This window comes from Gopherus evgoodei, chromosome 1, assembly GCF_007399415.2.
Source record: "Gopherus evgoodei ecotype Sinaloan lineage chromosome 1, rGopEvg1_v1.p, whole genome shotgun sequence".
NCBI classification, from domain to species: Eukaryota; Metazoa; Chordata; order Testudines; family Testudinidae; genus Gopherus; species Gopherus evgoodei.
The window spans coordinates 359,788,866-359,813,712 of record NC_044322.1 but is presented as its reverse complement, the minus strand read 5'-3'; the positions used below and the strand labels follow the sequence as shown (position 1 = coordinate 359,813,712).

The 24,847-nt window shown below is 51.9% G+C and overlaps 1 protein-coding gene and 1 long non-coding RNA gene across 4 annotated transcripts in view; one reads left to right on the top strand and one right to left on the bottom strand.

The window, feature by feature from the left end:
* PLXNA4 (plexin A4) overlaps positions 1-24,847 on the top strand; it is a 667,362-nt gene that overhangs the window by 257,578 nt on the left and 384,937 nt on the right. The window lies entirely within an intron of this gene.
* Positions 1,723-6,487, bottom strand: LOC115657384. Its single transcript, XR_004001968.1, has 3 exons — positions 6,399-6,487; positions 3,741-3,743; positions 1,723-1,734 (listed from the first exon to the last, which is right to left on the bottom strand). It is a non-coding gene; the product is annotated as an uncharacterized LOC115657384 (long non-coding RNA).

Here is a 24,847-nt window from a genome sequence, read left to right as displayed (position 1 = left end):
TGACTTGTTTTGTTTGTTTACAACGTACTGAGCTATCCAGGATCCATCGGAGGCTGCCAGAGAACTGAGCCAGAAGACTTATCTCTGATGTTTGTTCTAAAAAGAGCCAGGCGTTTAGCTTCTTTCACAGTAATTCACACCCACCCTTGAGTGAGTGCAATTAAGATGTGTTGTCGTTGTAATGGGAGACGACTGTAAGTGCTCAGTTGCTTGCAGTGATGGAGCAAACTTCAGGGAACCCCAGCAAATCTGCCTGCTACTGTGCGTCTAATTGGAGTCAGTCATTGCACCAGATTGCACACGTTTGGGTCTGCTGGTGCTTGTCTGTGAATGTGTGCATACGCAGGATGGCATCAGAGCATGGGAATGCACATGCGCATTGGGCACAAGTGTGCATTGGGGGCATAAGTATACACACATTAAGGTAGGCACGCCCGCATGCATCAGGATATTGGGATGTGCTTACACATTGGGTTTGGGTTTATGTGGGGACGGCTGTGACTTTATGCTGGGGCATATGCGGGTGCCTGGACCATTAGAGGTGTGGGTCTGTCCATGCACATTTGTGTGTGCACACGCAGACGCATGCGTGTTGAGTTTAAGTGCAAAATGCGTATGTGGGTGCCTGCCTATGTGTGTTTGTGTAGCTCTGCACCCTGGAGTGTCTCTGGTGCCCGATCGGGAGACTGGTCTGGATCTGTGCACGCACATTTGTAACTGTGTCCACATATCAAGTATAATTCCGCACACGGGGGTTTACAGGTGGGCCTGCTGAAGTACATTTATGTGTGGACCTGCCAGGGTGTCTGTGAGTGGAGACCTGGTGGAGAGAACGGTTTAAATATTTCCATTCCCCTTTGCTTGTGTGTGTTGTTTTGTTTGACTGTGGAGGTTTTAAGTGAAAACCCTGGCACTGAGTGAAGGGGAGCTGATGGAAATATTAATGCCACTGTGCCCTGCAGTCATACTTCTGCAGCTTTTATGCTGCATATTACACAGCAGTGGAATTTAGTTAATTTTATGGTGTGTTATTACAGGAAACAAGCGGAGGGCGAGAGGCAGCTTTTGTTGGCTTAGGTTCTATGTTTATTTCCCAGGAGTGGGGTGAGCAGAGCTGGAAGAAATAGGTCCCAACACATGAGAGCAGATGTGCACAGCTTTCGATTAGGTAGCTGGCTTCCTGGCTCTCCTTGAACGGGAAAACTGGGCACTTTCACTCCTCCCAGGGAGCCGCTGAGTGGGGGATTCGTTGCAGTGCCTTGGGGCATAGTTGGCTTCTTGCTCTCAGCAGACCCAGCTGGGTGCAGTAGCAGCCTGCGGGTACTACCCCCCCCCCCCACCTGTAAGCACCCAGGGAGGGAAATATCCATCCTTCAGAACAAAACAAACCCATTAGCATCCTTTTTTGTGCTGCTAATGAAACTGCATTCAAAGAAACAGAGGTTGAGCTGGTATTAAACACCTGGGGAGCAGAAGGCAATTTCACCAGAAAGTGTTTTTCCTGGTTCCCTTTGTGAGCCAGGTCTTTTGATCCCTAAACAGATTTCCAGGAGGGGGTGTAGGTAAGCAATCTCCTCTCCTCTTCTCCTTGTAAAGATCATTCAGTGCGGCACAGGGTTAGCTCCATGGAAGCGTTCAAGCCCCAACAGGTGGGGGTGCTCAGGATGCTTTTCAGTTGACTCAGTTTCCTCTTCCTGTCGAGAAGTTTGGTTGCAAGTGAGTGGTATTGGCCAGCTTTGCCTTGTACTCGCTTCTCCTTTGCCTCCCCTGCCCTTCCGCACCCTCCTGGCCTGCCGTTCACACCCACTCTCACACCAGGTTACCAACATGCGATTTATGACAACAGTTGCTACTGCTCAAGAGAGAGAATAGGGAGATGTTGTGAAGTATCTCCTTTCCCCTAGCTCAGTCCTAGCTGCTACCATCCACTCTTAAAGTTCTCACCCAGGGCCTTCCACTAGCAGGCCTGTGGCCGTGTTGGAGATACCCAGGGGTGCTTTACCAATGCAGCTGGCATCTCCTTTGTTTCCTGACGCAAACCTAAAACTTAGCCTACTTTTGCTGAAGAGTCATGAACAGTGCTTTACCAAATCCACCGTCCATTTTGGTCAATTTCACGGACATCAGATTTAAAAATTGTGAATTTCATGATTTCAGCTATTGAAATTTGAAATTTCACAGTGTTGTAATTGTAGGAGTCCTGACCCAAAAAGGAGTTGTTGGGGGGGGAGATCACAAAGTTATTGTAGAGGACGTTGCAATACTGCTACCCTTATTTCTGTAACGTTACTGGCGGCAGCGCTGCCTTCCGAGCTGGGTAGCAGGAGAACAGTGGCTGCTAACCAGGAGCCCAGCTTTGAAGGCAGAGCCACTGCCAGCACCAGCGCAGAGTAAGGATGGCATGGTACGGTATTGTCACCCTTGCTACTCTCCAGCTGTCCAGCTCTGAGGGCAGCAACGCAGAAGTAAAGAGTCGCATGGTATGGTATTGCTACACTTACTTCTGAGCTGCTGCTGGCAGGGTGCCACCTTCAGAGCTGGGTGCTTCACCAACAGCCATCACTTTCCAGCCACCCAGCTCTGAATGCAGTGCAGAAGTAAGGGTGGCAATACCGCAACCCCCTAAAATAACCTTGTGACCCCCCCCCCGCAACTCCCTTTCGGATCAGGACCCCGAACTTGAGAAACACTGGTCTCCTCTATGAAATCTGTATAATATAGGGTAAAAGCAAACAAAGGACCAAATTTAATGGGGGGGGGGGAACAGACCAGATTTCGCAGTCCGTGATGTGTTTCTCATGGCTGTGAGTTTGGTAGGGCCCTAGTTATCAACTTTTCCAGCAGAGATGGGTCCAGGATGAATCCTGGATCAGAACCTCCTGAGTTGTGGGGCCATATGGATCTGGGACTGATCCCTGCCACCTAGATTTTTCTCCTCTTTCAAGTGAAGTCAGGGCCTATTTAGGATTCTGTATCTAAACCAGGTGGTTTTGGCTGAGCTTTGCTCTGAGGTTTTAGACTGGAACCTGGAGATTTCTAGTGAAATGAAGGGGTGAGAACCCTCTGCAGACTGAAACTGAAGAGCCCGAAGACTGCCAAGACACAAACAGTGCTATCACGGGAGGGGTTTAGCTGGGACCCACTGCCCTTGGGGAAAACTGCCAGGAGGTCTTTAGAGGTCATAGGCCTCATCCTTTGCTGACACTAGCATGACTCATATGGAATTGCTGCTGGTGTGCATTGGGGTGAGAGCACAATCCAATCTCACCGACTATCAGCACATGTTGGCTTGTGCCTCTAAAAGTTGGTACCTGCAGCACAGCGCCCCCTAGCACCATGCTGGGGCATTGGTTCAGTACTGGCTCAGAGGGAAGAATGCCACCTACGAATCACTCACTGTGTTCTCATTGTTTGCCCTGCAGTGAAAGTTCCTCTTTAAGGAATGTTTTTGGTTCCCTATGACGATCATGACTGCATAGAAATAAGGGAAATGTGGGGATTTTACTTATTTGGCCCACTGCAAAAAAACAACACCCCCAACCCTGATGGTGGCCTAAAACAGCTCTCTCCATGTGCAATCAAAGGATGGTCTGGGATTCCATGAGTGAGCTGCCTAGCATCTCACATGTGATCCTCGAGAGCTCCTGAGGAATTAGTGGGAGGAAGAGGTGGCTGTTACAAGAGTGCTCAGCAAGCTATGTCAGTGTGTGTGTGTGCACGCTAATTAGTTAGTAGAGCACTATCTACTGGAACCTAAGACTATGAGCATTGTCTATAAGTTAATAGGTTCAATAAAGTTGTTTTTGTGCACTGCAAATGGCCATCCAGGGTGCAGCCTCTTCACCTGCAGCTCCCCAGCGTGGCAATATTCCCATCCATGATAATCCTGGGGGGATACCACATTTTCAAGGTGCTCTCTTCACCTGCTTTCCTCCTGGCTGCAAGGTGCCGTTGTGATCTCACTGCTGCTGCCTTCACTTCATTGTGAATTCCAGGGAAGTGCTGGATTCCGACCGGGAGCAGGTGCAGCAGTTTGGAGAGGTGGGGCAAGCCATTATCAGCTTGAACATTAATTGTCAAATTAGCATCACACCGCGAAATACGAGTAAATAAGAGTTGGCAGTTTGTGTTTCTTACAGTATCCCCCTGTTCCAAGCTGAGGGTGTCGGGGGTTAAATGCGCTCGTCTCTTTGCCTTCTTCCCCTGTAAAGTCCATCTTGCTCTCCTTGCGCAGGTCACAGTATTGTCTAAGCAGCATGCAGGGGGTTGCTCTGATCTGTAGGGAATACCTCTTGGGCTGTGATGTTATCTGCTCTTAACAACTAAGCAAGGTTTAGCCTGGTCATTATTTGGACAGGAGGCCTGCAAGGTGCTTCAGGAAGTGGTGTTAGTGATTCAGAAGGCTTTCCCCTGAGTCAGTACCAGCTCCCATACCCCAGGATAGTATAAGGGGGCACTGTGATCCTAGAAGTGCTGGCACATAACTATTCCGTGTGTGCAAAAGCAGTGATATGAACTCTGGTGTCCTGACCAAATTTCAGCTGAGTTGAATATGTGTTACCGTCCTAAACTCCGCCTGAAATTTTGGTTGGATACAGTATCCCTGGTCCTAACCTGCTCTGCAAAGTTGTTGAGAGCTGTTGAACAGTTGTCGTGTGTTCCACCCCAGAGACAGCTGCATTTCACAGGTTGGTAAAGTGATTCTTCTAACAAAACTCTCCTTTTCTCTATACATCTTTATCTATACATTAAGTATTGTGGTTTCTTTGCAATTACTAGGTATTTACAGTTGAATAGATGGATTGCTTAGCCCTAACTGAGTACTACAGAGATGGGAGCATTAAAGACAGGCAGATAAAGGTACCACTTGATTACATAAGAACTGGATTTCAGTAGAAACAGCTGGGAGAGTGGTCCCAGCTTGAGAAACAACAAATGCAAACGTCTCTTTCTTGAACTGGCTTCCAACACACCCAATAAATGTGTCCCTGTACATCTTACAAGGGTGTGGGATGCCAAGAGAGCATGCAGGCCTCTTTTATCCTTGGCAAAGAGAGGTCACTTCTCCTTGGCAAAAGGTGAGGCATGTTAGTGGTGGCAGCTCGGCCCAATTGGCAGGGTTCAGAGGCCTTGACCAGCAGAGTGTCTCCAGCATTCCTCTTCCTGACCCTTTCCAAGCGAACACATTAGGATGTATCTCACTCTGCTCTGATTGCTCTTCTACGCTATTAATTTGTGGTCATATTAATTCCTGCTGCTATTATACAGTTAGGTGATGCAGAACAAAGCTGCTCCTTAACATGTGGAGGAGCGATTGCTGCTCCTGGTGCAGCTTCTCCCTCCTCCTGCTGCCTATGGAAACAGACTCCACTACTATCCTTGCCAGCCGGGTTCAGCTCAGTAGCAGCCCTGATGGCCATTAGAAGGCTAGGGCACTCAGTAAGGAAGGAAGCCCCAAGCACACGTGGGGCTCAAATGCTGTTTGTTAGGTCACCAGCGAAAGTCAGCGTAGTGGCCTCATCTCTGTTGTAAGCCCATCACACAACCTGGCAAAAGGCTGGCAGTCTCTGTGAGGCAGATGCCCAGAACTGGAATAGAAGGCTGGGTTGCCAATTTTGGTTGGACATATGCCTGGAGGTTTCATCACATGACATAATCTTTAGTTAAAGATTAATCTTTAGTTCCTGGAGACTTCAGGATACTCCTGGAGGATTGGCAGCCCTAAGCAGGTGCTACTGATCAGTCCTAGGGTGCACTGGCAGAGCTGTGAGGGTGTGTGTGTTTGGGGAGTGGTAGAGCACGAGCAGGACTGGAACAGCATGAGATGCTGCAGGTCCGGACTGGGCTCTATTGGTAGGATGGCATGGGAAGTTCATAGGGGGTTGGTGCTTGTACGAGAACCACAACTGAAATAGCAGGAGGCGACTGCTGGTCAGGATTGAGGTTCACTAGCAGAGCTGGATATGGAGAGCTCAGAATGGGACTAGCAGGATATCCTGTAGGTCAAGAGTGGGGCACATTGGCAGGGCCATGTGGGGACCCCTGGACTGGAGCAGTACTGTGGTAATGGGGGCATTGCTGGGCAGAGCTGAGGCACGGTGGCAGGGCTGTGTGAGGAGCCCGGCACTACGGTAACGGGGGTGTGGTTGGGCAGAGCTGAGGCACGGTGGCAGGGCTATGTGAGGAGCCCGGCACTGCGGGAACAGGAGTGTTTCTGGGCAGAGCTGAGGTACCTGGGCAGGGCTGTGTGGGAAGCCCGGCATTGCAGGAACAGGGGTGTTTCTGGGCAGAGCTGAGGTTCGTCAGCAGGGCTGTGTGGGGAGCCTGGCACTGCGGGAACAGAGGTGTTTCTGGGCAGTGCTGAGCAGAGGTGAAAGTAAGCCGGAATGGGCTGGTACAGAGGACCGATAAGAAAAGGAGACTTGTACCTGAGGGAGGGAGAAGCCTGCCCCCTGTATAAAAATAGTTTAAACTCAGCTGTTCCCTGAGCGGTTCAGCCCCCTGGAGTTAGGAGCGGTTTCTGGCATCCTTGTTAATTCCACTCACAGTAGCTGGGGGTAGGGTGTGTTTGACCATGGCAGGGGCAATCCTTTTCTGCCCCCAGGATGAGGGGATCTCTCCAATAGTAATATACACAACAAATACAAGCATTTGGTTGCACAGCTTAAATCCAGAGCTAATAAAAGCAAGTGGATGGGGAAAACTCACTGTCCTCCCTCCCCCTCTTCCAGCCAGGCTGCAGACAAGGCTCTGCATTCCCCGCCCCACCTCCCCCCCAGCAGGGGTTCTCCTCTAGGCTCTAGCTTGCAGTAGGGACACTGGCTGAGATGCCTGCTGCTGCTGCCTGCATAAGAACAATTTAAAGTCAGCTGTTCCCTGCGCAGTTCAATCCCCAGGGTTAGGAGCCGTTTCTGGCATCCTTGTTAATTTCACTTCCAGTTGTTGCTGGAGGGGGAGAGTGTGTGTGACCATGGCAGGGGCAGTTCTTTTCTGTCCCCAGGATGAGGGGATCTCCTATGCACAAAAAACACAATCAAAATCAGGAACCATTTCCAAGTTCAAATCTATCCCGTTCCCTCCCCAGCAGAGGATCATGGTTGTGATGTCCAAACTGCTTGCAGATCCTCTTTGAAATGTTACTGAACTGTGCAGGGAACAGCTTAAACTGTTCTTAAGCAGGAGGCAGGCTTCTCCCTCCCTCAGTCAGTCTGCCTGCTGCGAGCTAGAGGGAAGCTCCTGCTGCTGCTCAGCGCCAGGCAAGGAGAAAGCACAGACCCTAGTGTCGGCAGCCTGGCTGGAGGAGGAGGGAAGACACAGAGAAAAATGTGACAGTGAGTTTTCACTTTTTCAGGCTTATTCCAATAGTAAAGTTTGATTACAGACAGTACTGGTAGTAGTAATAGTAGCTTTATTTTCTCTATCTTTGTCATGCAATGGGAGGGATCCATGAAGTACATAGGAGAGGTGGGTTGCTTGCGATTGGACCATATGGGTAAGAAATGTAAATTACTTTCACCCCTGCCCAAACGCCAGGGCTCCCAGCCACCTCTGCAGCTGGTAGCTCCAGGGGTGATTTAAAGGCCTGGCTCCTAGCTTCAGCCGAATCCCTGAGCCCTTTAAATCCTGATTTAAAAGCCCCGGGATTTAAAGGCCCCACCTCTTCTGGCAGAGGCCATGCCTCTTCCGGTTGATGCCCCTCCCCCTCCGCAGAACTCTGGAGTACCGGTAAGCAGGACCGGCGCTAGTGTTTTTAGCGCCATAAGCGCACGGCCATCTTGTCACCCCGCGCGCTGGTCCTGCAGCTCCAGTGGACCTGCCGCAGCCATGCCGTGCGGGAGGTCCACCGGAGCCACGGGAGCAGCGAACTGTCTGCAGGAATGTCTGCGGCAGCTCCACCAGAGCCGCGGTACCAGGGGACCCTCCGCAGGCACGACTGCGGCAGGTCCACCAGAGCCGCCTGCCGCCCCCCACTGGCAAAATGCCGCCCCCCAATAATCCTGGCGCCCTAGGCAATTGCCTAGGCCACCTAAATAGAAGCACCAGCCCTGCCGGTAAGTCCTTTAAGTTACTTTCACCCCTAGAGCCCAGCACTGCGATAACGGGGGCATTGCTGGGCAGAGCTGAGGTGCCTTGGCAGGGCCATATGCGGAGCCTGGCACTGCGGGAACAGGGGTGTTTCTGGGCAGAGCTGAGGCATGTCGGCAGGGCTGTGTGGGGAGCCCAGCACTGCAGGAACAGGCGTGTTTCTGGGCAGAGCTGAGGTGCCTTGGCAGGGCCGTGTGGGGAGCCTGGCACTGCGGGATCAAGGGTGTTTTTGGGCAGAGCTGAGACATGTCGGCAGGGCCATGTGGGGAGCCCGGAACTGCGGTAATGGGGGCGGTGCTGGGCAGAGCTGAAGTGCCTTGGCAGGGCCATATGGGGAGCCTGGCACTGCGGGAACAGGGGTGTTTCTGGGCAGAGCTGAGGCACGTCGTCAGGGCCGTGTGGGGAGCCCGGCACTGCGGTAATGGGGGTGTTTCTGGGCAGAGCTGAGGCACGTCGGCAGGGCTGTGTGGGGAGCCCAGCACTGCAGGAACAGGCGTGTTTCTGGGCAGAGCTGAGGTGCCTTGGCAGGGCCGTGTGGGGAGCTCAGCACTGCGGGAACAGGGGTGTTTTTGGGCAGAGCTGAGACATGTCGGCAGGGCCATGTGGGGAGCCCGGAACTGCGGTAATGGGGGCGTTGCTGGGCAGAGCTGAGGTGCCTTGGCAGGGCCATATGGGGAGCCTGGCACTGCGGGAACAGGGGTGTTTCTGGGCAGAGCTGAGACATGTCGGCAGGGCCGTGTGGGGAGCCCGGCACTGCGGTAATGGGGGTGTTTCTGGGCAGAGCTGAGGTGCCTTGGCAGGGCCGTGTGGGGAGCTCAGCACTGCGGGAACAGGGGTGTTTTTGGGCAGAGCTGAGGCATGTCGGCAGGGCCATGTGGGGAGCCCAGAATTGCGGTAATGGGGGCGTTGCTGGGCAGAGCTGAGGTGCCTTGGCAGGGCCATATGGGGAGCCTGGCACTGCGGGAACAGGGGTGTTTCTGGGCAGAGCTGAGACATGTCGGCAGGGCCGTGTGGGGAGCCCGGCACTGTGGTAATGGGGGTGTTTCTGGGCAGAGCTGAGGTGCCTTGGCAGGGCCGTGTGGGGAGCTCAGCACTGCGGGAACAGGGGTGTTTCTGGGCAGAGCTGAGCTCGTCGTCAGGGCCGTGTGGGGAGCCCGGCACTGCGGTAATGGGGGTGTTTCTGGGCAGAGCTGAGGTGCCTTGGCAGGGCCGTGTGGGGAGCCTGGCACTGCGGGATCAAGGGTGTTTTGGGGCAGAGCTGAGGCATGTCGGCAGGGCCATGTGGGGAGCTCGGCATTGCAGTAATGGGGGCATTGCTGGGCAGAGCTGAGGTACCCTAAAAGGGCCGTGTGAGGAGCCCGGCACTGCGGGAACAGGGGTGTTTCTGGGCAAAGCTGAGGTATGTTAACAGGCCCGTGTGGGGAGCCCGGCACTGTGGGAACAGGGGTGTTTCTGGGCAGAGCTGAGGCATGTTAGCAGGGCTATGTGAGGACCAAGCACAGCGCCTGCGTTTGTTGTTTCTGACTGGTCTGGCCAGTGTTTAGTGCCTCATTTTTAGATTGTCTAAACTCCCCTTCTTTTCTGAAGGCTAACACGAGCTGAGCGGTGTGTTCCCAGCAGGGATTTGCTGTGCGGTCCTGCACACTCAGGAGATGCTCACACGGCTCAGCAGGTGCAGTCTCTCAGTCCTTAGGTCAGTTTGCTTGTTTTTCCCCACCTGGTGCAGGGAGACATCCAGCTTCCTGTCCAGCAATGTGTGTCTCCAAACCAGGCTGACTGAAGGGTGTGATGGGGGGATCCCCCAGTGAGCTACAGCAAAGCAACACTGAATCCAAGGAGTTGCTAAGGAAGGGCTGCTGGGAAATGGATCTGATATCCACGTTAAAAAGGTAACAAGATCCTCGCCGTATGTGCACGTTCCTCTAATGCCGATGTTATTATGACAGAATGCCAGGTCCAGGGGCACTGCTATGCTATGTCATTGGGAAGGAGGAGAATAGGGGGAGAAGGTGAGTCATGGAAGTCTGGTCTGATCTCGCATATACTTGTTCCACTTCTGGTTCACAAGAGGAGAATCCAGGCCCTGAGAGTGAAGGATCCAGTTACTTGATGTTTTAACTTTCACAGCACTTTCCTGCCTGCTCATTGCTAGAAGGCTATTGAAATTGAAGGAAGGAGACCTAGAGACAAACTATTATAACGAGAGATTGGTTTCATTGGGAAGTCTGAATCTGGGGTTGGATCCAAGCACCTGCATTCTGGAGGGTTGAGATTTGGTTGCCCGGTTCAATCTATTATAGAGAGATGATCCCTAAAGCCTTGGGGTTTGGATCCAGCATACCCACTTGGGCCCATGTCTGCTGTTACAGCACAGTAAATGTGCACAGCACTGTATGGTGTGAGCTGTGTGCCAAACAAAGACGTCTACCCCAAAGGACTTACAATTGCTGAAGGCGTATTAGGACCTGGAAGGAAGACGTGGTGCAATGAGACACATGTCCAGAGTGGGGCATAAGGCCAGGAGCTGGAAAGCTTCCAAGGAAAGATGGGTTTTCAGACATTCCTTGAAGGAGGATTCAGAGGGAGCTAGGGTATATAAGTGTGGTGGAGAGAGAGACACACACTAGGAAAAAGAGAGAGATCATGGAGACACCCAAACAGCGAATGGTATTGCTGGCTTGCTTGCTTATTATTCCTTTATTTCTCTCCTTGCTTAGTAAATAGACTGCAGTCCCATCCACCTGCCTGCCAATATCCCAGCCAGGCCCACCTTCCCCACCTACCCCCCAATCGGCTCTCTCTAGCTGGCATTGGCTTTCCAGGGAGGCTTATTAATGCTGACATCTCGGGGCACCTACAGGCGAGGCACATGTGTGTGCGGTGCGTTCCCTCCCACTTCCCCACACCACGGCTCCGGGCACTGGAGTCCATTGCCTCTGCGTGTCTGCGAACATCATGTAGCTGCCTCCTCGCTTCTCTCAGCTGCTGGGAGATGAATGGGACAGAAAGCTGTAGCTCTTATTCTCCCATGCTGAGCCCGTGGGTTGCAGGGCAGGAGGTGTTACAGTAAGGCCCGGCCATTCCCAGATGCCTGGGACTCCTGCAAAGCCACCACCATCTGCTGCCTCAGACATGGGTGGACATGGTTCATTACAGTGTCAGCCCTTTTATATCTTAATGCCCTAGTGCCAAAGGTGCAATGGCAGGCACTTACATTTCACGGCCGCTCGTATCATTCTGACAGACAGCATGTCCCTCTCCCTCTGGGGCATTCAGGAGTGGGGACAGGCTCTTGAGTTCATTAAAGCAAAGCATGCACAGAGCGTAGGAGCAGCAAGCGGCATTCTGCGTGCAGCTCCATCCCCAGCAGGTATTAGGGGAATAAGCAGAGCTGGCTTTCCCCAGGGTGAGCTTGCTACAGGGCAATCTTGGTGATTGCAGTGGTGCTGTGTGCACAGAGGACCCCTTTTCCTTCCCCCGGTACTGTGGATTAGAGGGGTGCAATGAATACTGGTGTTCAGTTGTCTCTGTATGCACCCTGCTGATAAGGAACTTAGACCATAGAAGTCACCATAGTAGATAAGCCCCTTGATCCGTTCAATTGAGTATTCTGTTTCCTGATATATTTGAACAAACCACTGGTCCATGAGGTTGGCTATACTGCTCCCTGCTGTATGAGATCACCCCATTGGTCCATCAAGACCTGTACCCCTCTTTCTGCTATAGCAGCACAGTCCATTGGTCCATCAGCTCTGATTTCCTGCTTCCAGCACAGGGGTGGGCAAACTTTTTAGCCCGAGGGCCACATCTGGGTATAGAAATTGTATGGTGGGCCATGAATGCTCTCGAAATTGGGGTTGGGATGAGGGCTCTGGCTGGGGGTGTGGGGTCTGGGGTGGGGCCATAAATTAGGAGTTCAGGGTGTGGGAGGGGATTCTGGGCTGGGGCAGGGAGAAGGGTGGTGGTGGGGATGAGGACTCTGGCTGGGGTTGCAGCTCTGGGGTGGGGCTGAGGATGAGGGATCTGGGGTGCAGGAGGGTGCTCCAGGCTGGGGACCGAGAAGTTCGGAGGGTGGGAGGGGGATCAGGGCTTTGGGGTTTGGGGCACAGGAGGTGGCTCAAGGGTGCAGGCTACAGGTGGCGCTTATTTCAAGTGGCTCTCGGAAGCAGCGGCATGTCCCCCTCTCCAGCTCCCACGCAAAGGCACAGCCAGGTGGCTCTGCTGTGTGCTGCCCCATCCATAGGCACTGTCCCGTAGCTCCCGTTGGCCGCAGTTCCCAGCCAATGGGAGCTGCAGGGGCAGCGCTTGGGGTGGGGACGGCGTGCAGAGCCTGGCTGCCCCTATGTGTAGGAGCCGGAGGAGGGACATGCTACTGCTTCTGGGAGCTGCGTGGAGTGGCTCCCGACCCTGCTCCTCAACTGGAGCACCAGAGAGGGGCAAGCCCCAGACCCCACTCCCCAGCAGGAACTCGAGGGCCGGATTAAAATGGTTGGTGGGCTGGATGCGGCCCATAAGCCGTAGTTTGCCCACCCCTGCTCCAGCACTAGTGAAAACTCTGACGTTAGAGAAGAAATAAATACAAATAACTTAAAAAGAACAGGAGTCCTTGTGGCACCTTAGAGACTAACAAATTTATTTGAGCATAAGCTTTCGTGGGCTACAGCCCACTTCTTCGGATGCATAGAATGGAACATAGATATACATAGAATGGAACATAGATATATATGTTCCATTCTATGCATCCGAAGAAGTGGGCTGTAGCCCACGAAAGCTTATGCTCAAATAAATTTGTTAGTCTCTAAGGTGCCACAAGGACTCCTGTTCTTTTTGCGGATACAGACTAACACGGCTGCTACTCTGAAACAAATAACTTAGGAGAGGACCTGGGCAATTGTACAGTGTTGTATGAGGAGTAAGCAAGTGTGTAGTTATTTACTGACTCCTGCAATGATCAGCTCAGATTGTAAAGAATGAGACTTTGAGTTCCATTACCTTAGCACACACTACTACAAATGGTGCTATCAATTATACAATTATCCAGCCATTTTTAAAAGTCCAGCCATGGCACATGACCAGATCTGTCCTGGGGCATGGAGTTCCGCAGGTTCGTGCACACCGGGTGTATTGAAATCCACCCATTGTTTTCTTTCTGCCCTTCAGTTTGGGGTTTTATCACAAAACTGGTCCTCGGCTGGTGGAGAGTTCTGGCAAATCTACGGATGGAGACCTCAGCTCCACTGAACTTCACTGCAAGCCCCTCTTCCCTTCATCTTGCTTGTTAACAAGATTCCTTGGTGCAGGTAGGCAGAAGCCGCAGTGCCAGGCACTTAAAACCGATTAGCAAAGTGGCCACATTTCAGAGGTATTGAATATCCACAGCTCCCAGTGAAGCTGAAGGGAGCCAGATGGATGGGAGCCAGCAGTCCTATTAATTCACCCCACAAGCACAGCGGCAGTGGCAGGTGTTCCCCCTAGCATGCCTAAACATGGCCCATTTGCTCCTGGGTACTTCTTATGACTGCCAGCAAGGAGGCCAATTAATGCTGGTGGTTTCTGTGAGGTAAGCAACTTGGACCTGGACTGGAGCCACTGACTCAGTCCAGTTACTAGGCCCCAGAACACTATCACATGGCAATGGCCTTCGTTCACTATGACATGGGATACCTCTGCCTGTGTGATCCAAGAGTGAGAACCTCTGCACTCAGCCCACGAGCGGTCATTCAATTCTCCACCGATGGATCTCTCTCTCAGAGATGTGAGCACAGCGCTTATTCTACTTTCTTCTAAGTGTATCTAGAGATCACGCGGATCACTCTGTTCCAGCATCTGCCTAGAGGGCCTGTGATGCCTGTCTCCTTCTGTTGCAGACCTTGCTGGGAATGGCCGCAGTGTTACGGGAAAGCAGCATGGAGAGGAAAAGAGAGGCTCTCCCCTCAGGGCCACTCACAATGCCTGTTCCTGAACTGCTGAGTCATGCAGCTAGCTACAAAGAAGCACAGTCATTCTGGGGGAATCAAGCTACTGCATCCAACCGTGAGAAATCCTGGTTTCCCTTATTATCTGCACCTCAAAGATGATAGGGGCAGAAACCAGCTTCAAAAGTGAAACCAGTTGTCTTTTGGAAGAGACAGGAAATGGATGTCCTGACCTCACTGGGTCGCTAGATCCTCTGGCACTTTGGGAGCAGTCGGGGTTTCATTACAATCCATCATGAGCAAATGCATTCTTAAAATCCCTGCTTTCCTCTTCTTTCCCCCAGTTGCTTGTAATTTGACATGGTGGTGATGGTCCTTCCCACTTCCTAAAGTCATGCGCTGTCAAACAGCTCTTGTGTTCCACTCCTAAGCCCACAGCTCCTCCAGAATTGCAGCTGGGGAGGGAGGGAGGCAGAGGCACCAAGATGATCCTAACCCTGGCCCTCCTCTCCACCAGAACCACAAGTGACACCAAGTTCCTGTGAGTGTCATACCACACCCGTCTAGTCTCTAGCATGAAGGACTCTGGCAACAAAGTTGTGAAGTCCCCAGCTCCCCCACAGCATCAGCTGCTGGAGAGGGGAATAAATTAGTAACTTCTTGTCCTCGCTTTACAGCTGACTCGGATGAGAGCCAGGAGTGCAGGTAAGAGATCCTAGTGATGTGCTCTGACCTGCCGCTCTCATTTTCCTTGCAGATTTGGTGGGTGACTATTAGTCCAATTGTTTTGCTGCTGTAAGAGAGGGAAAAATAAGTTTCCACCCTAGATAACTCAGCATGACTTATCCCTGTGGTTCTGCTCAAGGAGAACACCCTCTTCTGACTCACCCGTTAAAGCAGAACAGGAGTGACCAGACTGGGGTCTCAGCAGCCCTACCAAACAGGTTGCAGAATCTGTGGGAGATTCCACAGCTTGATTAAGTTCTGCTCTGCTATCGCACCACCAAGTGACTGTCTTTTGGAGAGATTTCAGTGGTTTCCTAACAAGGATGTTGATAGGGTTGGAATTATGGCTAAAGCCCCCCACCATCCGAGTTGCCACCTACCTTGATGCTAATGGTGGCATCCTGGTTTGTGCAGAATTTTAAAGTTTTTCCCAAGTGGTTTTGCAGTGTCACTGTGTCATGGCAGAATGTGTTGATATTGCATTGTGATGCTACATTGCAATGTGCGGACAGACCTTCAAGGACTCAGCCCCACCCTATTTCAATCAGAGGATCTCTTGTTTTGAAATCTGTCACAGCCACCATGATTACACGCTAGCCAGTTCATCTGTGAGCCCACCACTGCCCTCCACAGGGTGGAATCAGAATGGCTCACCTGTGTGTCATAGTTCCCAGACCATTTATGGATATTCACCTTTAGCTCAAGTGGTAGGGGCCCATACTTGTGGAGCAGGAATAGCATAAGAACATAATAACGGCCATAGTGAATCAGACCAATAGTCCATCTAGCCCCGTATCCTGTCTTCTGACAGTGGCCAATGCCAGGTGCTTCAGAGGGAATGAACAGAACAGGCAATGATAGAATGAACCATCCTCTGTCATCCATTCCCAGTTCTGGCAAACAGAGGCTAAGGCCACTCAGAGCATGGGGTTGCATCCCTGCCCATTCTGGCTAATAGCCATTGATGGACCTGTCCTTCATGGATAGTATCAGTTCCCTCTCCTCTGTCACTATGAAGTTCCGAGTGTCTGTGGTGTGAAGCAAAGCGACAGCCAGGGAGCCCCTGAGTGGCCAAGTATTTGTTACAATCTGTTCTTTAGTTCCTTACTTTCCCTCCTCTGCTTCTCTTTGTATTTGTACATCTGACCTTTCTGAGCGTGGGGGGCCGCATGCGGGTGGATATTTACACAGGAGCCGTTCCATGGTCGAGTGATATTTAGGAGCCAACCAGCCGTTTTCTCTGGGCGTCCCAGGGCTTTGACTCAGCCCAATTACCCACACTGCCTTCCGGGTGCCTCTTTGGAGTTGAATTCCTTTAGCTGCGGCAGGGTCCTGACACCAGCATAGCTGTCCACAAGATGCCTGCTGATGGGTAAATAGGAGTGCGGTGCTGACATTTCGAAACACTAATAACCCTGGAATATCACTGGGGACTTTCTGGAGCTTGGTAAAAGCACAGCCCTTTCCTCTTATGCGGTGGGCTCTAAGTACAGCCGTCTTTTAGTTTTTATTAATTATAAGGAACATGGGTGCAAGCTGACATTAGGTAGTGCAGGCTGTAGTTAGGAAACAATGGGCTTATTTATACCACATGTCAGACAGTCAAATTGAAGTATGGAGTGTTCCTGATAGAAAGTGACACAGCCTCAGTAACACAGTAACCAATATTCTCCCCTTAACATCACAATGCCTTAGATTTACCAGGCCCTCCTTCCCTATAATGTAGCTCCTAGCACTCTGCTCCCCATCATCTGTCTCTCTCAATTCTCACCTCCCTTTAGGTCTTTATTTGAACTCTGGCAGGTGCTTTTCTCTCTTGAAGCCAGCAAAAGCCCTATTTTGGTAGGGGAACTTTCCTGGTGCTGGATTTATTGTGTCTGCTAAATTGTAGCTGCATGCCAGAGTGGCATCTAATGCTCCCACCAATACATCAGCCACTGGTTGGTCTGGCTGGCCTCTTCTGTTTACTCCAAGGATTCTCAAACATGTTACATCGTATGACCCCGTTGTCCTCTAATGCACCTCGGAACAGGAGCATCACAGCACATCGGCACAGCTGTTCAAGGGTTGTTCCTGGCATCAGAGAGTGCCTGGTTCCACGGAAGTGAGATGCCCACTTCCTCCGGAAGACTGGAGACTAGGAATGTGAGACAGCTAACAACCATCGTCCGCTGTAGTCAACTGCTGGCAGGCCCTCTTGTGGCCTGAGAACAATAGATGCCCTCAGTGGTATTTGTAGCAGCTCTGACACGTCCCTAAAGTATCTAGACATAATGTCTGCTTGATTCTTGAGACTCTGGTCCATTGGCACAGCTCTGTTAGGTGAGTCTCTCTTCCCCTTCCCTGTTCTTCAGCAGAATTAGTAGGAGATGTGCATAAGCTAGACTTCGCTGGAAGCACCGTCTGCCACTTGCAATATGAGAGGAGTGGTTTTCCTTGATGCTGCTGGAATTTAAACCTCAGACTCTGTACATGTTTCACCCATGGAGAAGACTGCTCAGTACTGTCAGACATTCAGAGCCTGGGATTTCCACTCCAGTTGCACTCCGTACATCTAGCTAGCCACAAAAGTCTTATGGCTATCTGCATACACACGTGATCCTCTGGTCTGGGCTCCGGGAGAATCTTTCACTAAGGTGGATGCAGATTGGCCTAGGGTGCTTGAGATGCTAAAAGCATCCCCATCTGTCTTGGTCATTGTGCCCAGTCAAGCAGAAACTGGTCATTTACCAGCCAGATGATCTATGTCCATTTACTAGTGGGGAGGAAGCACACTGACTGTGTCTGATATTTATAGTGCAGCAGCCTACCCTTTCCATCCCCACTTGTCTCTAGGGCATATTTTTAGGGGCCTTTTGGAGTGGATTCACATCTTCATGAGCAGGGATCATCCACTGGGATCAGGTGGGTGTACCCTCATGGGTAGGGATCCTTGCGATCCAATCTCTTCCCTTCCTTCAGGAGTGCTGTGTGCGGCAGCACTTGCTTTCACAGTCCCAGGGTTTCTGCTGGCTCGCAGTTTGCACTGATGTCATGGAGCAGCCCTGCCAGGGAAATCAAAAAGGCAGCCGCAAATGTAACTTAAAATAGCTCTCCATGCAAGGCAAAGGCGGTGGGGTGGGGGGGGCAGTGGCAGGCTTCTGCCTGACACATTGACAACTTTCCGCCCAGGGCTAAACTCTCCTCTTTGACTATTGTGTCTCCTTCCTCATTGAAACCCTACAAGGGAAGGGGGAGCCAGTGCCCGGTTGACCCTGCTAACCTTCTTGGCTGGAAGAGAGAAATAAGAGCAAACCAAAATCCTTCAGAAGAAATACCAGCATGGTCTTGATAGAAGCAGCAGCACCTCTGCTGATGGAGCTCAGTGTCGTCCAGAATGGAGAAGTCCACTAGCACAGGGAGTAGCTTAGCAGGCCTCTGTCTGTCTCTGACAAAGAAGGGGGCACCCTTCTGGCTGCTATGCATCATGAGGTTTAAGTCTCAGCTGAGATGACATGCAAGATAGCTGTGCATGCTGTGAATGTCGCCCCTAGATGGGGAACTCCACGGATGGGTTAAGCCTGTTTGAGCCACCCGGCTGTGAACTTGGAAGATGTAACGTGCCCATGTGGCAGAAGCTGGTTAGAGGTAGCATAGACCACCCTAGAGATGAGCTTTTCTTATTAGCACCTGGAACAAGTGGGTAGGGCCGGCTCCAGGCACCAGCGCAGCAAGCAAGTGCTTGGGGCGGCCAACAGAAAGGGGTGGCATGTCCGGCTCTTCGGCGGCAATTCAGCAGCGGGTCCCTCAGTCCCTCTCGGAGGGAAGGACCTGCTGCCAAATTGCTGCCAGAGAATGAAAAAGCTGATCACGGCTCCCCCTCCATCCCCCCCACCGGGCGTCAAAAACGCTGGAGCTGGCCCTGCAAGTGGGGCCTGGTGCGTCACTTCTATTACGCTTTTTACTGGGTGTAGACATGGAGAATGTGCTGGCAGCACTCATCTGCTCGGAGTGAGTGACTGGCTAGCATCCTACCCCTGGGTCCAGTGTTCAACAGCAGCCACGGAACTGGAAGCCAATTCATCTCACGCCTCCTGGCACATCTATGTCAGACTCTGTTGTGGCTCAGCGGTGGGCCACCACACCACTCGGCATCCTGGATGTCTTGTGCCGCACAGGGGGCTGCGGTTAATCGGAGACTGAAGAGTAGTGGCATTGTATGGTCTCCCGTGGGTTAGATTTGATGGTAGGTATTTCACTAGCATGGTGTGGCACCTCCCCACCATTTGTGGAGGAGTTTCCAGACTATGGGATCCCACCTGCGTTACTTCTCTAAGGACTCTGAACCCTAGGATCTCAAATCTAATCGAGTGCCTTTTGCAAATGGAAATGTCTGGGTGTGAGCACTAAGATAGTGTGTGTGGGGAGGTCTCTCCTTGAGCGTATGTGGAGTGAGGAGATGTCTACGGGATGGTAGCACATGATTGAAACCAGCAGCTGCCTTGCTGGGAAAGGATGGTTCTGTGTTTGTGTGTGGGGTACCATTCACTTGTCAGCTGTCAGCACGCCTTCTTGGGAACAGAGAGCTAGGTAAAGGGCCTTACACTTTCCTGGCTGAGATGCTATTTTCTCTTCACAATCAGATGGCTCCAGTAGTGATCTTCTCCATTTTTTTTTTTTTTACTTTTTTTTTTTTTTTGCCAAGTTGAAACCTGTGTCTTGTAGATGTCCTGCTCCTTGTCTTACACTCATAAATATTCAGCTTCTCTGCCACAGGAGCCTTTGGGTTGAGGCCCGTCACAGCAAGGATCTTGACTGTGCTATGCACAGAGCATTACATAGATTTTCCTGACCTGTCTCCCAGCGGGATTCAACCTCCAGTACTACATACTCCTGCCCTTAAAACCTTACATTTTATCCAGGGCAACTCTGACAGATCAAGTTTGAGGTTGTTTGCATTGCTGGCTAGTGGCTTAGTGAGGGCAGGCTCTGGGCAAGCTTCTCACTCACATACATCCTGATCCACTCTTTCAGCTCCGGGATCCATTCCCCTTCTCCCTGCTTAATCTTCACCTTCACCACACTCCACTATGCCAATCCCGAATGAACGCTAGCTCTGCCATTGCACTTCGCTCTTGTCCCCCAGCTACTCGAGGGCCGTCCCAGCTTTGCTAACAGCACCAGCCCTGCTACTCAATGCCTCTTTTTAGCAAAGCACTGATGCATGTGATTTCTTTTGGACATATGTACATGCTTAAAGTTAAGCATGTGCTAAAGTGTTTTGGGGCCTTAGTCTAGGGATTCCAGACAGATCTGTTAATGCCCCTCAATCCTGAGCTTATGCTATGGTGCGTGGTCAGCTTTCTGCTGTGGACAAAGGCACTGGAGTGAGACCATCCAACTCATTCACCCCGGTGTGACCCAGCCTGGGATTTGAATCTCAGGGGTTTGCTCCCCTGTAGTACCATCCCCTCAGCCTCCCCGTGGCCCTGTCCACATCTCCTTAGTGGCTGCTCTGCCTAGATGTTGGTTGAATCCACATATGGCAAGTCCCAAGTCCCCAAGAAGTAGTTGGAAAGAGCTCTCCATGGAGTGGGCATGCTGAGCTCTGCTTTGAGAAGGGTAGGGTAGGTATTACTGCCAACGCCTGCTGGCTACATCGGGGTAGCTGCAGTCTCTTGCCACTTTCTCATGCTTTAAGTAACCCCCATCCCTCCACTTGTTTTTCAGTGTAAGGCACTGCCTCATGCCCCTGGGCTGCAATTTATATGCAACTGATGCTGCATCTGCAGATAAATGCTCAGCACTGCATGATACTTGCCAGGGCAGTTTCTTCTTTCTGACCGGCCCTGGGGCTGAGCTGCGCCACACCCATGTGAGGTGTGTTCCCTCCAGCTTCCTGTCAGAGAGATTAATGGGGCTGCTTTCCTGACCGCTGGCTGCATAGGGCCTGTCCTGTAGGGAAATGCACAGTGCTGCTCGTGCTGCAGAGGCAAATGGTGCTAGCTAGTTACCGCAAACCAGCTTGTGTGAGTGAGTGATTCCTTGGGAGTTAAGGATTTCTGTGCAGGGCCAGGCTACTAGAACATTATGAAGCCGGCCCTGGAGTTTTAAATACCTGCCAACTGTATGGATCTTATGTGATACGTTCCCAATCACTATCTAAGATCAGTCTCTCAGGTTCCTAATTCAGGATTGTGGAAGAACAGCAGAGAGCTATCATTCTGGTGACATCGTTGCTAGGAGAACCGGTCAGGAATTTTTTGACTAAATGTTTTGATTTTGACACATCTTTCATCAGGGAGGTTTCTCAGGTCCAGGATATGGGGGTAGAAATCCCACACCCAAGACTGGCCCTATCGCTGAGTGGTTAGGGCATGGGGGAGACCCATGTTAAAGTCCCTGCTCCAAATCAGGCAGAGCAGGGACTTGAATCTGGGGCTCCCAGGTGAGTGCCCTAGCCAGGGGCCTAGCAGCTATTGAATGTGGGGCTGTCAGGGGACTGCCCTAGCCATGAGGCTAGCAGCTATTGAATGTGGGTCTCTCAGGGGAGTGCCCTAGCCACGGGGCTAGCAGCTATTGAATGTGGGGCTCCAAGTGAGTGCCCTAGCCATGGGGCTAGCAGCTATTGAATGTGGGGCTCCCAGGTGAGTGCCCTAGCCATGGGGCTAGCAGCTATTGAATGTGGGGCTCCCAGGTGAGTGCCCTAACCAGGGGCCTAGCAGCTATTGAATATGGGGCTCCAAGTGAGAGCCCTAGCCAGGGGGCTAGCAACTATTGAATGTGGGGCTCCCAGGTGAGTGCCCTAGCCATGGGGCTAGCAGCTATTGAATGTGGGGCTCCCAGGTGAGTGCCCTAGCCATGGGGCTAGCAGCAATTGAATGTGGGGCTCTCAGGGGAATGCCCTAGCCACGGGGCTAGCAGCTATTCAATTATCAGCTTCGCTTCGTGTATTTTTTGAGAAACCCCCTGGGAGGTCTGAGTTTTGTTCACTAGCTGCTGGATAACTTGTCTGGTTAACCTTCGCCCCCAGGCTGTGATGCCTACACACCCCACAACTGTAACAACTCTGCTGGATCTCCCCTGCTTTGCTGAGTGTGATCTCAATACTCAATGCTGGGATCCCTTAAACCTTCAAATATGTAGCAGCTGTCCATTCTCCAACCACAAAATCAACCCAATTTCCCACTAGCACATCTCCAGGTGATTCAATCCCCGGAGCAGTGATTGTGCTGTGTGGAGTCATCTCACTATCCTCCAAGTCCCTGGACTCCACCCCTGCCTCTGGATCCCTTCTGCAAGCTCTGGCACTGAGTAAAGCACCTCACATGTCTTTGTAGATGACATGCTCTGAAGTGTGATTGCCTGCTTAGCAAGTTACCTCCCTGTCAGCTGTCCCAGGCACACAGGCCTGGCTCTTCCACCCGGGTGTCGTGCGCCTCATGCTACTCTCGGGGCCAGGGTCTGCTCCCATGGACATCAGTGGGAGTCTTTTCATTGGTCTCAAGGGGAATTGGTGCGGGTCCCTAGAGAGCTTCCTGGCTGACCAACAGGAAAAGTGCAGAGGCCTCATTAATCTATAACAGGCCCTGGAGCTTTGCTGAAGTGTCTCTTTAGCATTTTAAATGGCTGACATTCATTCTCCCCCCACCCCCAGCACACAAAGGTGAGAGATTTATTCTGGCCGGTTTATCACAAGTAAATCTCCTCGGTTGACTCCATTTTCCATTTTAACAAGAAACAAGCACTTTATAATAACTGTAGAGATTAAAGTCTGACGGATTCTCAAACCATTAACCTGAAGGAAATGTAACAATAAATTAAACACATTAAGGAAGCTGTACTACAAGTTCCAAATTTGTTAGGTAAATTGTACAGTTATAACAAGCAACTTGACTTATCACAATCCATCACGGGGAGGAATGGCTCAAGCCGCCAGTCCATGATGCGGAGAGTTGTGGAACCAGGAACTGGGTAAATACAATTATTAGCCTGCATCACCATGGAAAGCAAAGAATCCAAACACCACTCGCTGTTTGCTCCATACTCTCGCCCCCTTTTTAGTTTTCTCTCTTCCTCCCTGTGTGAGAGAGAAACCCTTTATAGTGCAATGAAAAGGGAATTATATACATTGCTACTGGATGTGATCAGAAGGGCTCAGCTGTGTGTCATAGGCTCTCTGTTTGTTACTGCTAATGGCGAGTCTCCTCTAGCTTCAAATGGTTGGGTCTGTTTTGGGGGAGGGGGCAGGAGGATCTGGAGCTCTAAGCACATTACCCACAGAACAGCAGTGCAGGCTTTCCCCATGCTGCCCCCTCCCCCAGTGTATTTCCACACTGGCTGGCAGGGGTCCCCCCGCCCCCAGCAGGATGTGCGCTTGGGGGACAGGATTCAGTTTCTATGGCTCCTTTGAATCTAGTCCACGCTAAGACAAGGAGGCCAATCAGTGCCTGTGTGGTGGTGTTTTGCATGATGTAAACTCTAGGGGCTGGTCTTCACTGCCAAGCCAACTCGGATTACAACTCTGGTCCCATCCACTCACAACTCCCCTGACCTTGAGTACATTGGTGCTTTTAACTCTAGCTGCTGGCCCATCACAGGACATGGGGAGTGCTCGTGGAACCGCAAGTGAGAGCAGCACCTGGGTGCATGCAGCGTCTCAGATGTGATATCGCAGTGTGCCTGGCCTACTCTAACTCAAGCTGGGCGAACTCGAGAGGGGTAACTGGAGTGTCGCTAACTTGGAGTTAGCCTTCCCCAGAGGGATGGGAATTCTTCCACTGCTCTGTGTGAAGCACTGCTCTTCTGGCCCAGAGGAATACCCCAGATGAAGCAGATGCAGAGCTGGCTCAGGCTCCTGCTTTCTCCTCCATGCAATGGGGGTTCTGGGGGATTCCTGTGCTATTCTGCAGCTAGCACAAGGCCTACGGAGCCACGGCAAAGCTAGGGTAGCCCTCAGGACTGAATAGGCCCTCAGAAGCCTAGGACAGAGAGCCAGACAGCTGCATCCCTGCACTGGGGGAAGGTAATGAATCTGTTCCTAGTAGCCTAGAGATTGGATTGGGAATTCCCAAAGAGCCAACAGATGGGCAGTGACCCCTGGGCTGGTTCTACCCACCTGCTTCCCGTTAGGTGAAGGATCCTTCTCCCAATTCCTGGCAACTCTGAGCTGTCACCAGACCCCCCCGCGCCATACCGGCAGGGAACTTTTGGTTCCCGGGGGTGTGCTCGACCCCTGCTCCCCCCTCGCCCCCTCTCCCACTCCTTCCCCACTGCGTCCCCACCTCTTCCTTACCCGCTCCTTGCCCTCACACCCCGTGCCTCCTGCATGCCATGGAACAGCTGCCAGGAGAGAGGAGAGTGGGCAGGAGGTGCTGGGGGAAGGGAGAGATGCGGATCAGGGGGCCCAGCCCCAGAGCACCCCCAAGAGTCAGCGCCTATGCCCATGCTGAGTCACCCCGAGTGCCTTGGGATGAGAAGGCCCTGGTAAGTGCGCCATTGACTAATTAGCAAGCATGGCAGGGCTGTGGAGGTGTGGGCATGAAAGGGAAAAGGGATTTCGGTGCCGTGGTGAGACGCTCCCCAGCGTGCAGTTCCCTCTGCACATGGAACATAGCAGTGGGAGAGTCTGTATGCAGCGCGCCAGGCAGCCCTTGCTACTTGCTCCCTTTGAAGTGTCAATCAAATAATTTTACATTGATTTTTTTTTAAGCTCCTCTGCTGCTGCTGGACTTTTTTCTCCAAGAGGCCGTTTCTCTCTGGGAACGCCAGGCTTTTCTCTGACAAGCACTCACTCCAGCCTGAGCGAGGTGGGAATTTCGGGGCCGCTCAGTGTTAACTGCCTTACAAACAGGCTACTCTTTCAGGTCACTGCACGCAGGGAGCTCTCGTCTCCCCATGCAAGCCTGGTTCCGCCTGTTGGCGGCGGGTGTGCAGCGGATCACACTGGCCGCTGCGGTTGCTGTGCTGACTGCCTGGCTGGACTTGGATGGGTGGAGGCTCAGGTGCCAGTTTATGTCATCGGTGCTGGTCAGACATGCAGTGGGGATGAGGGGTAAGGGCTATTCCTGGAGAGCAAAAATAGTATATGACCCTGTAATGAAGACTGTCCCTGGATGCATATGCTCAAGGCAGCTGAATTA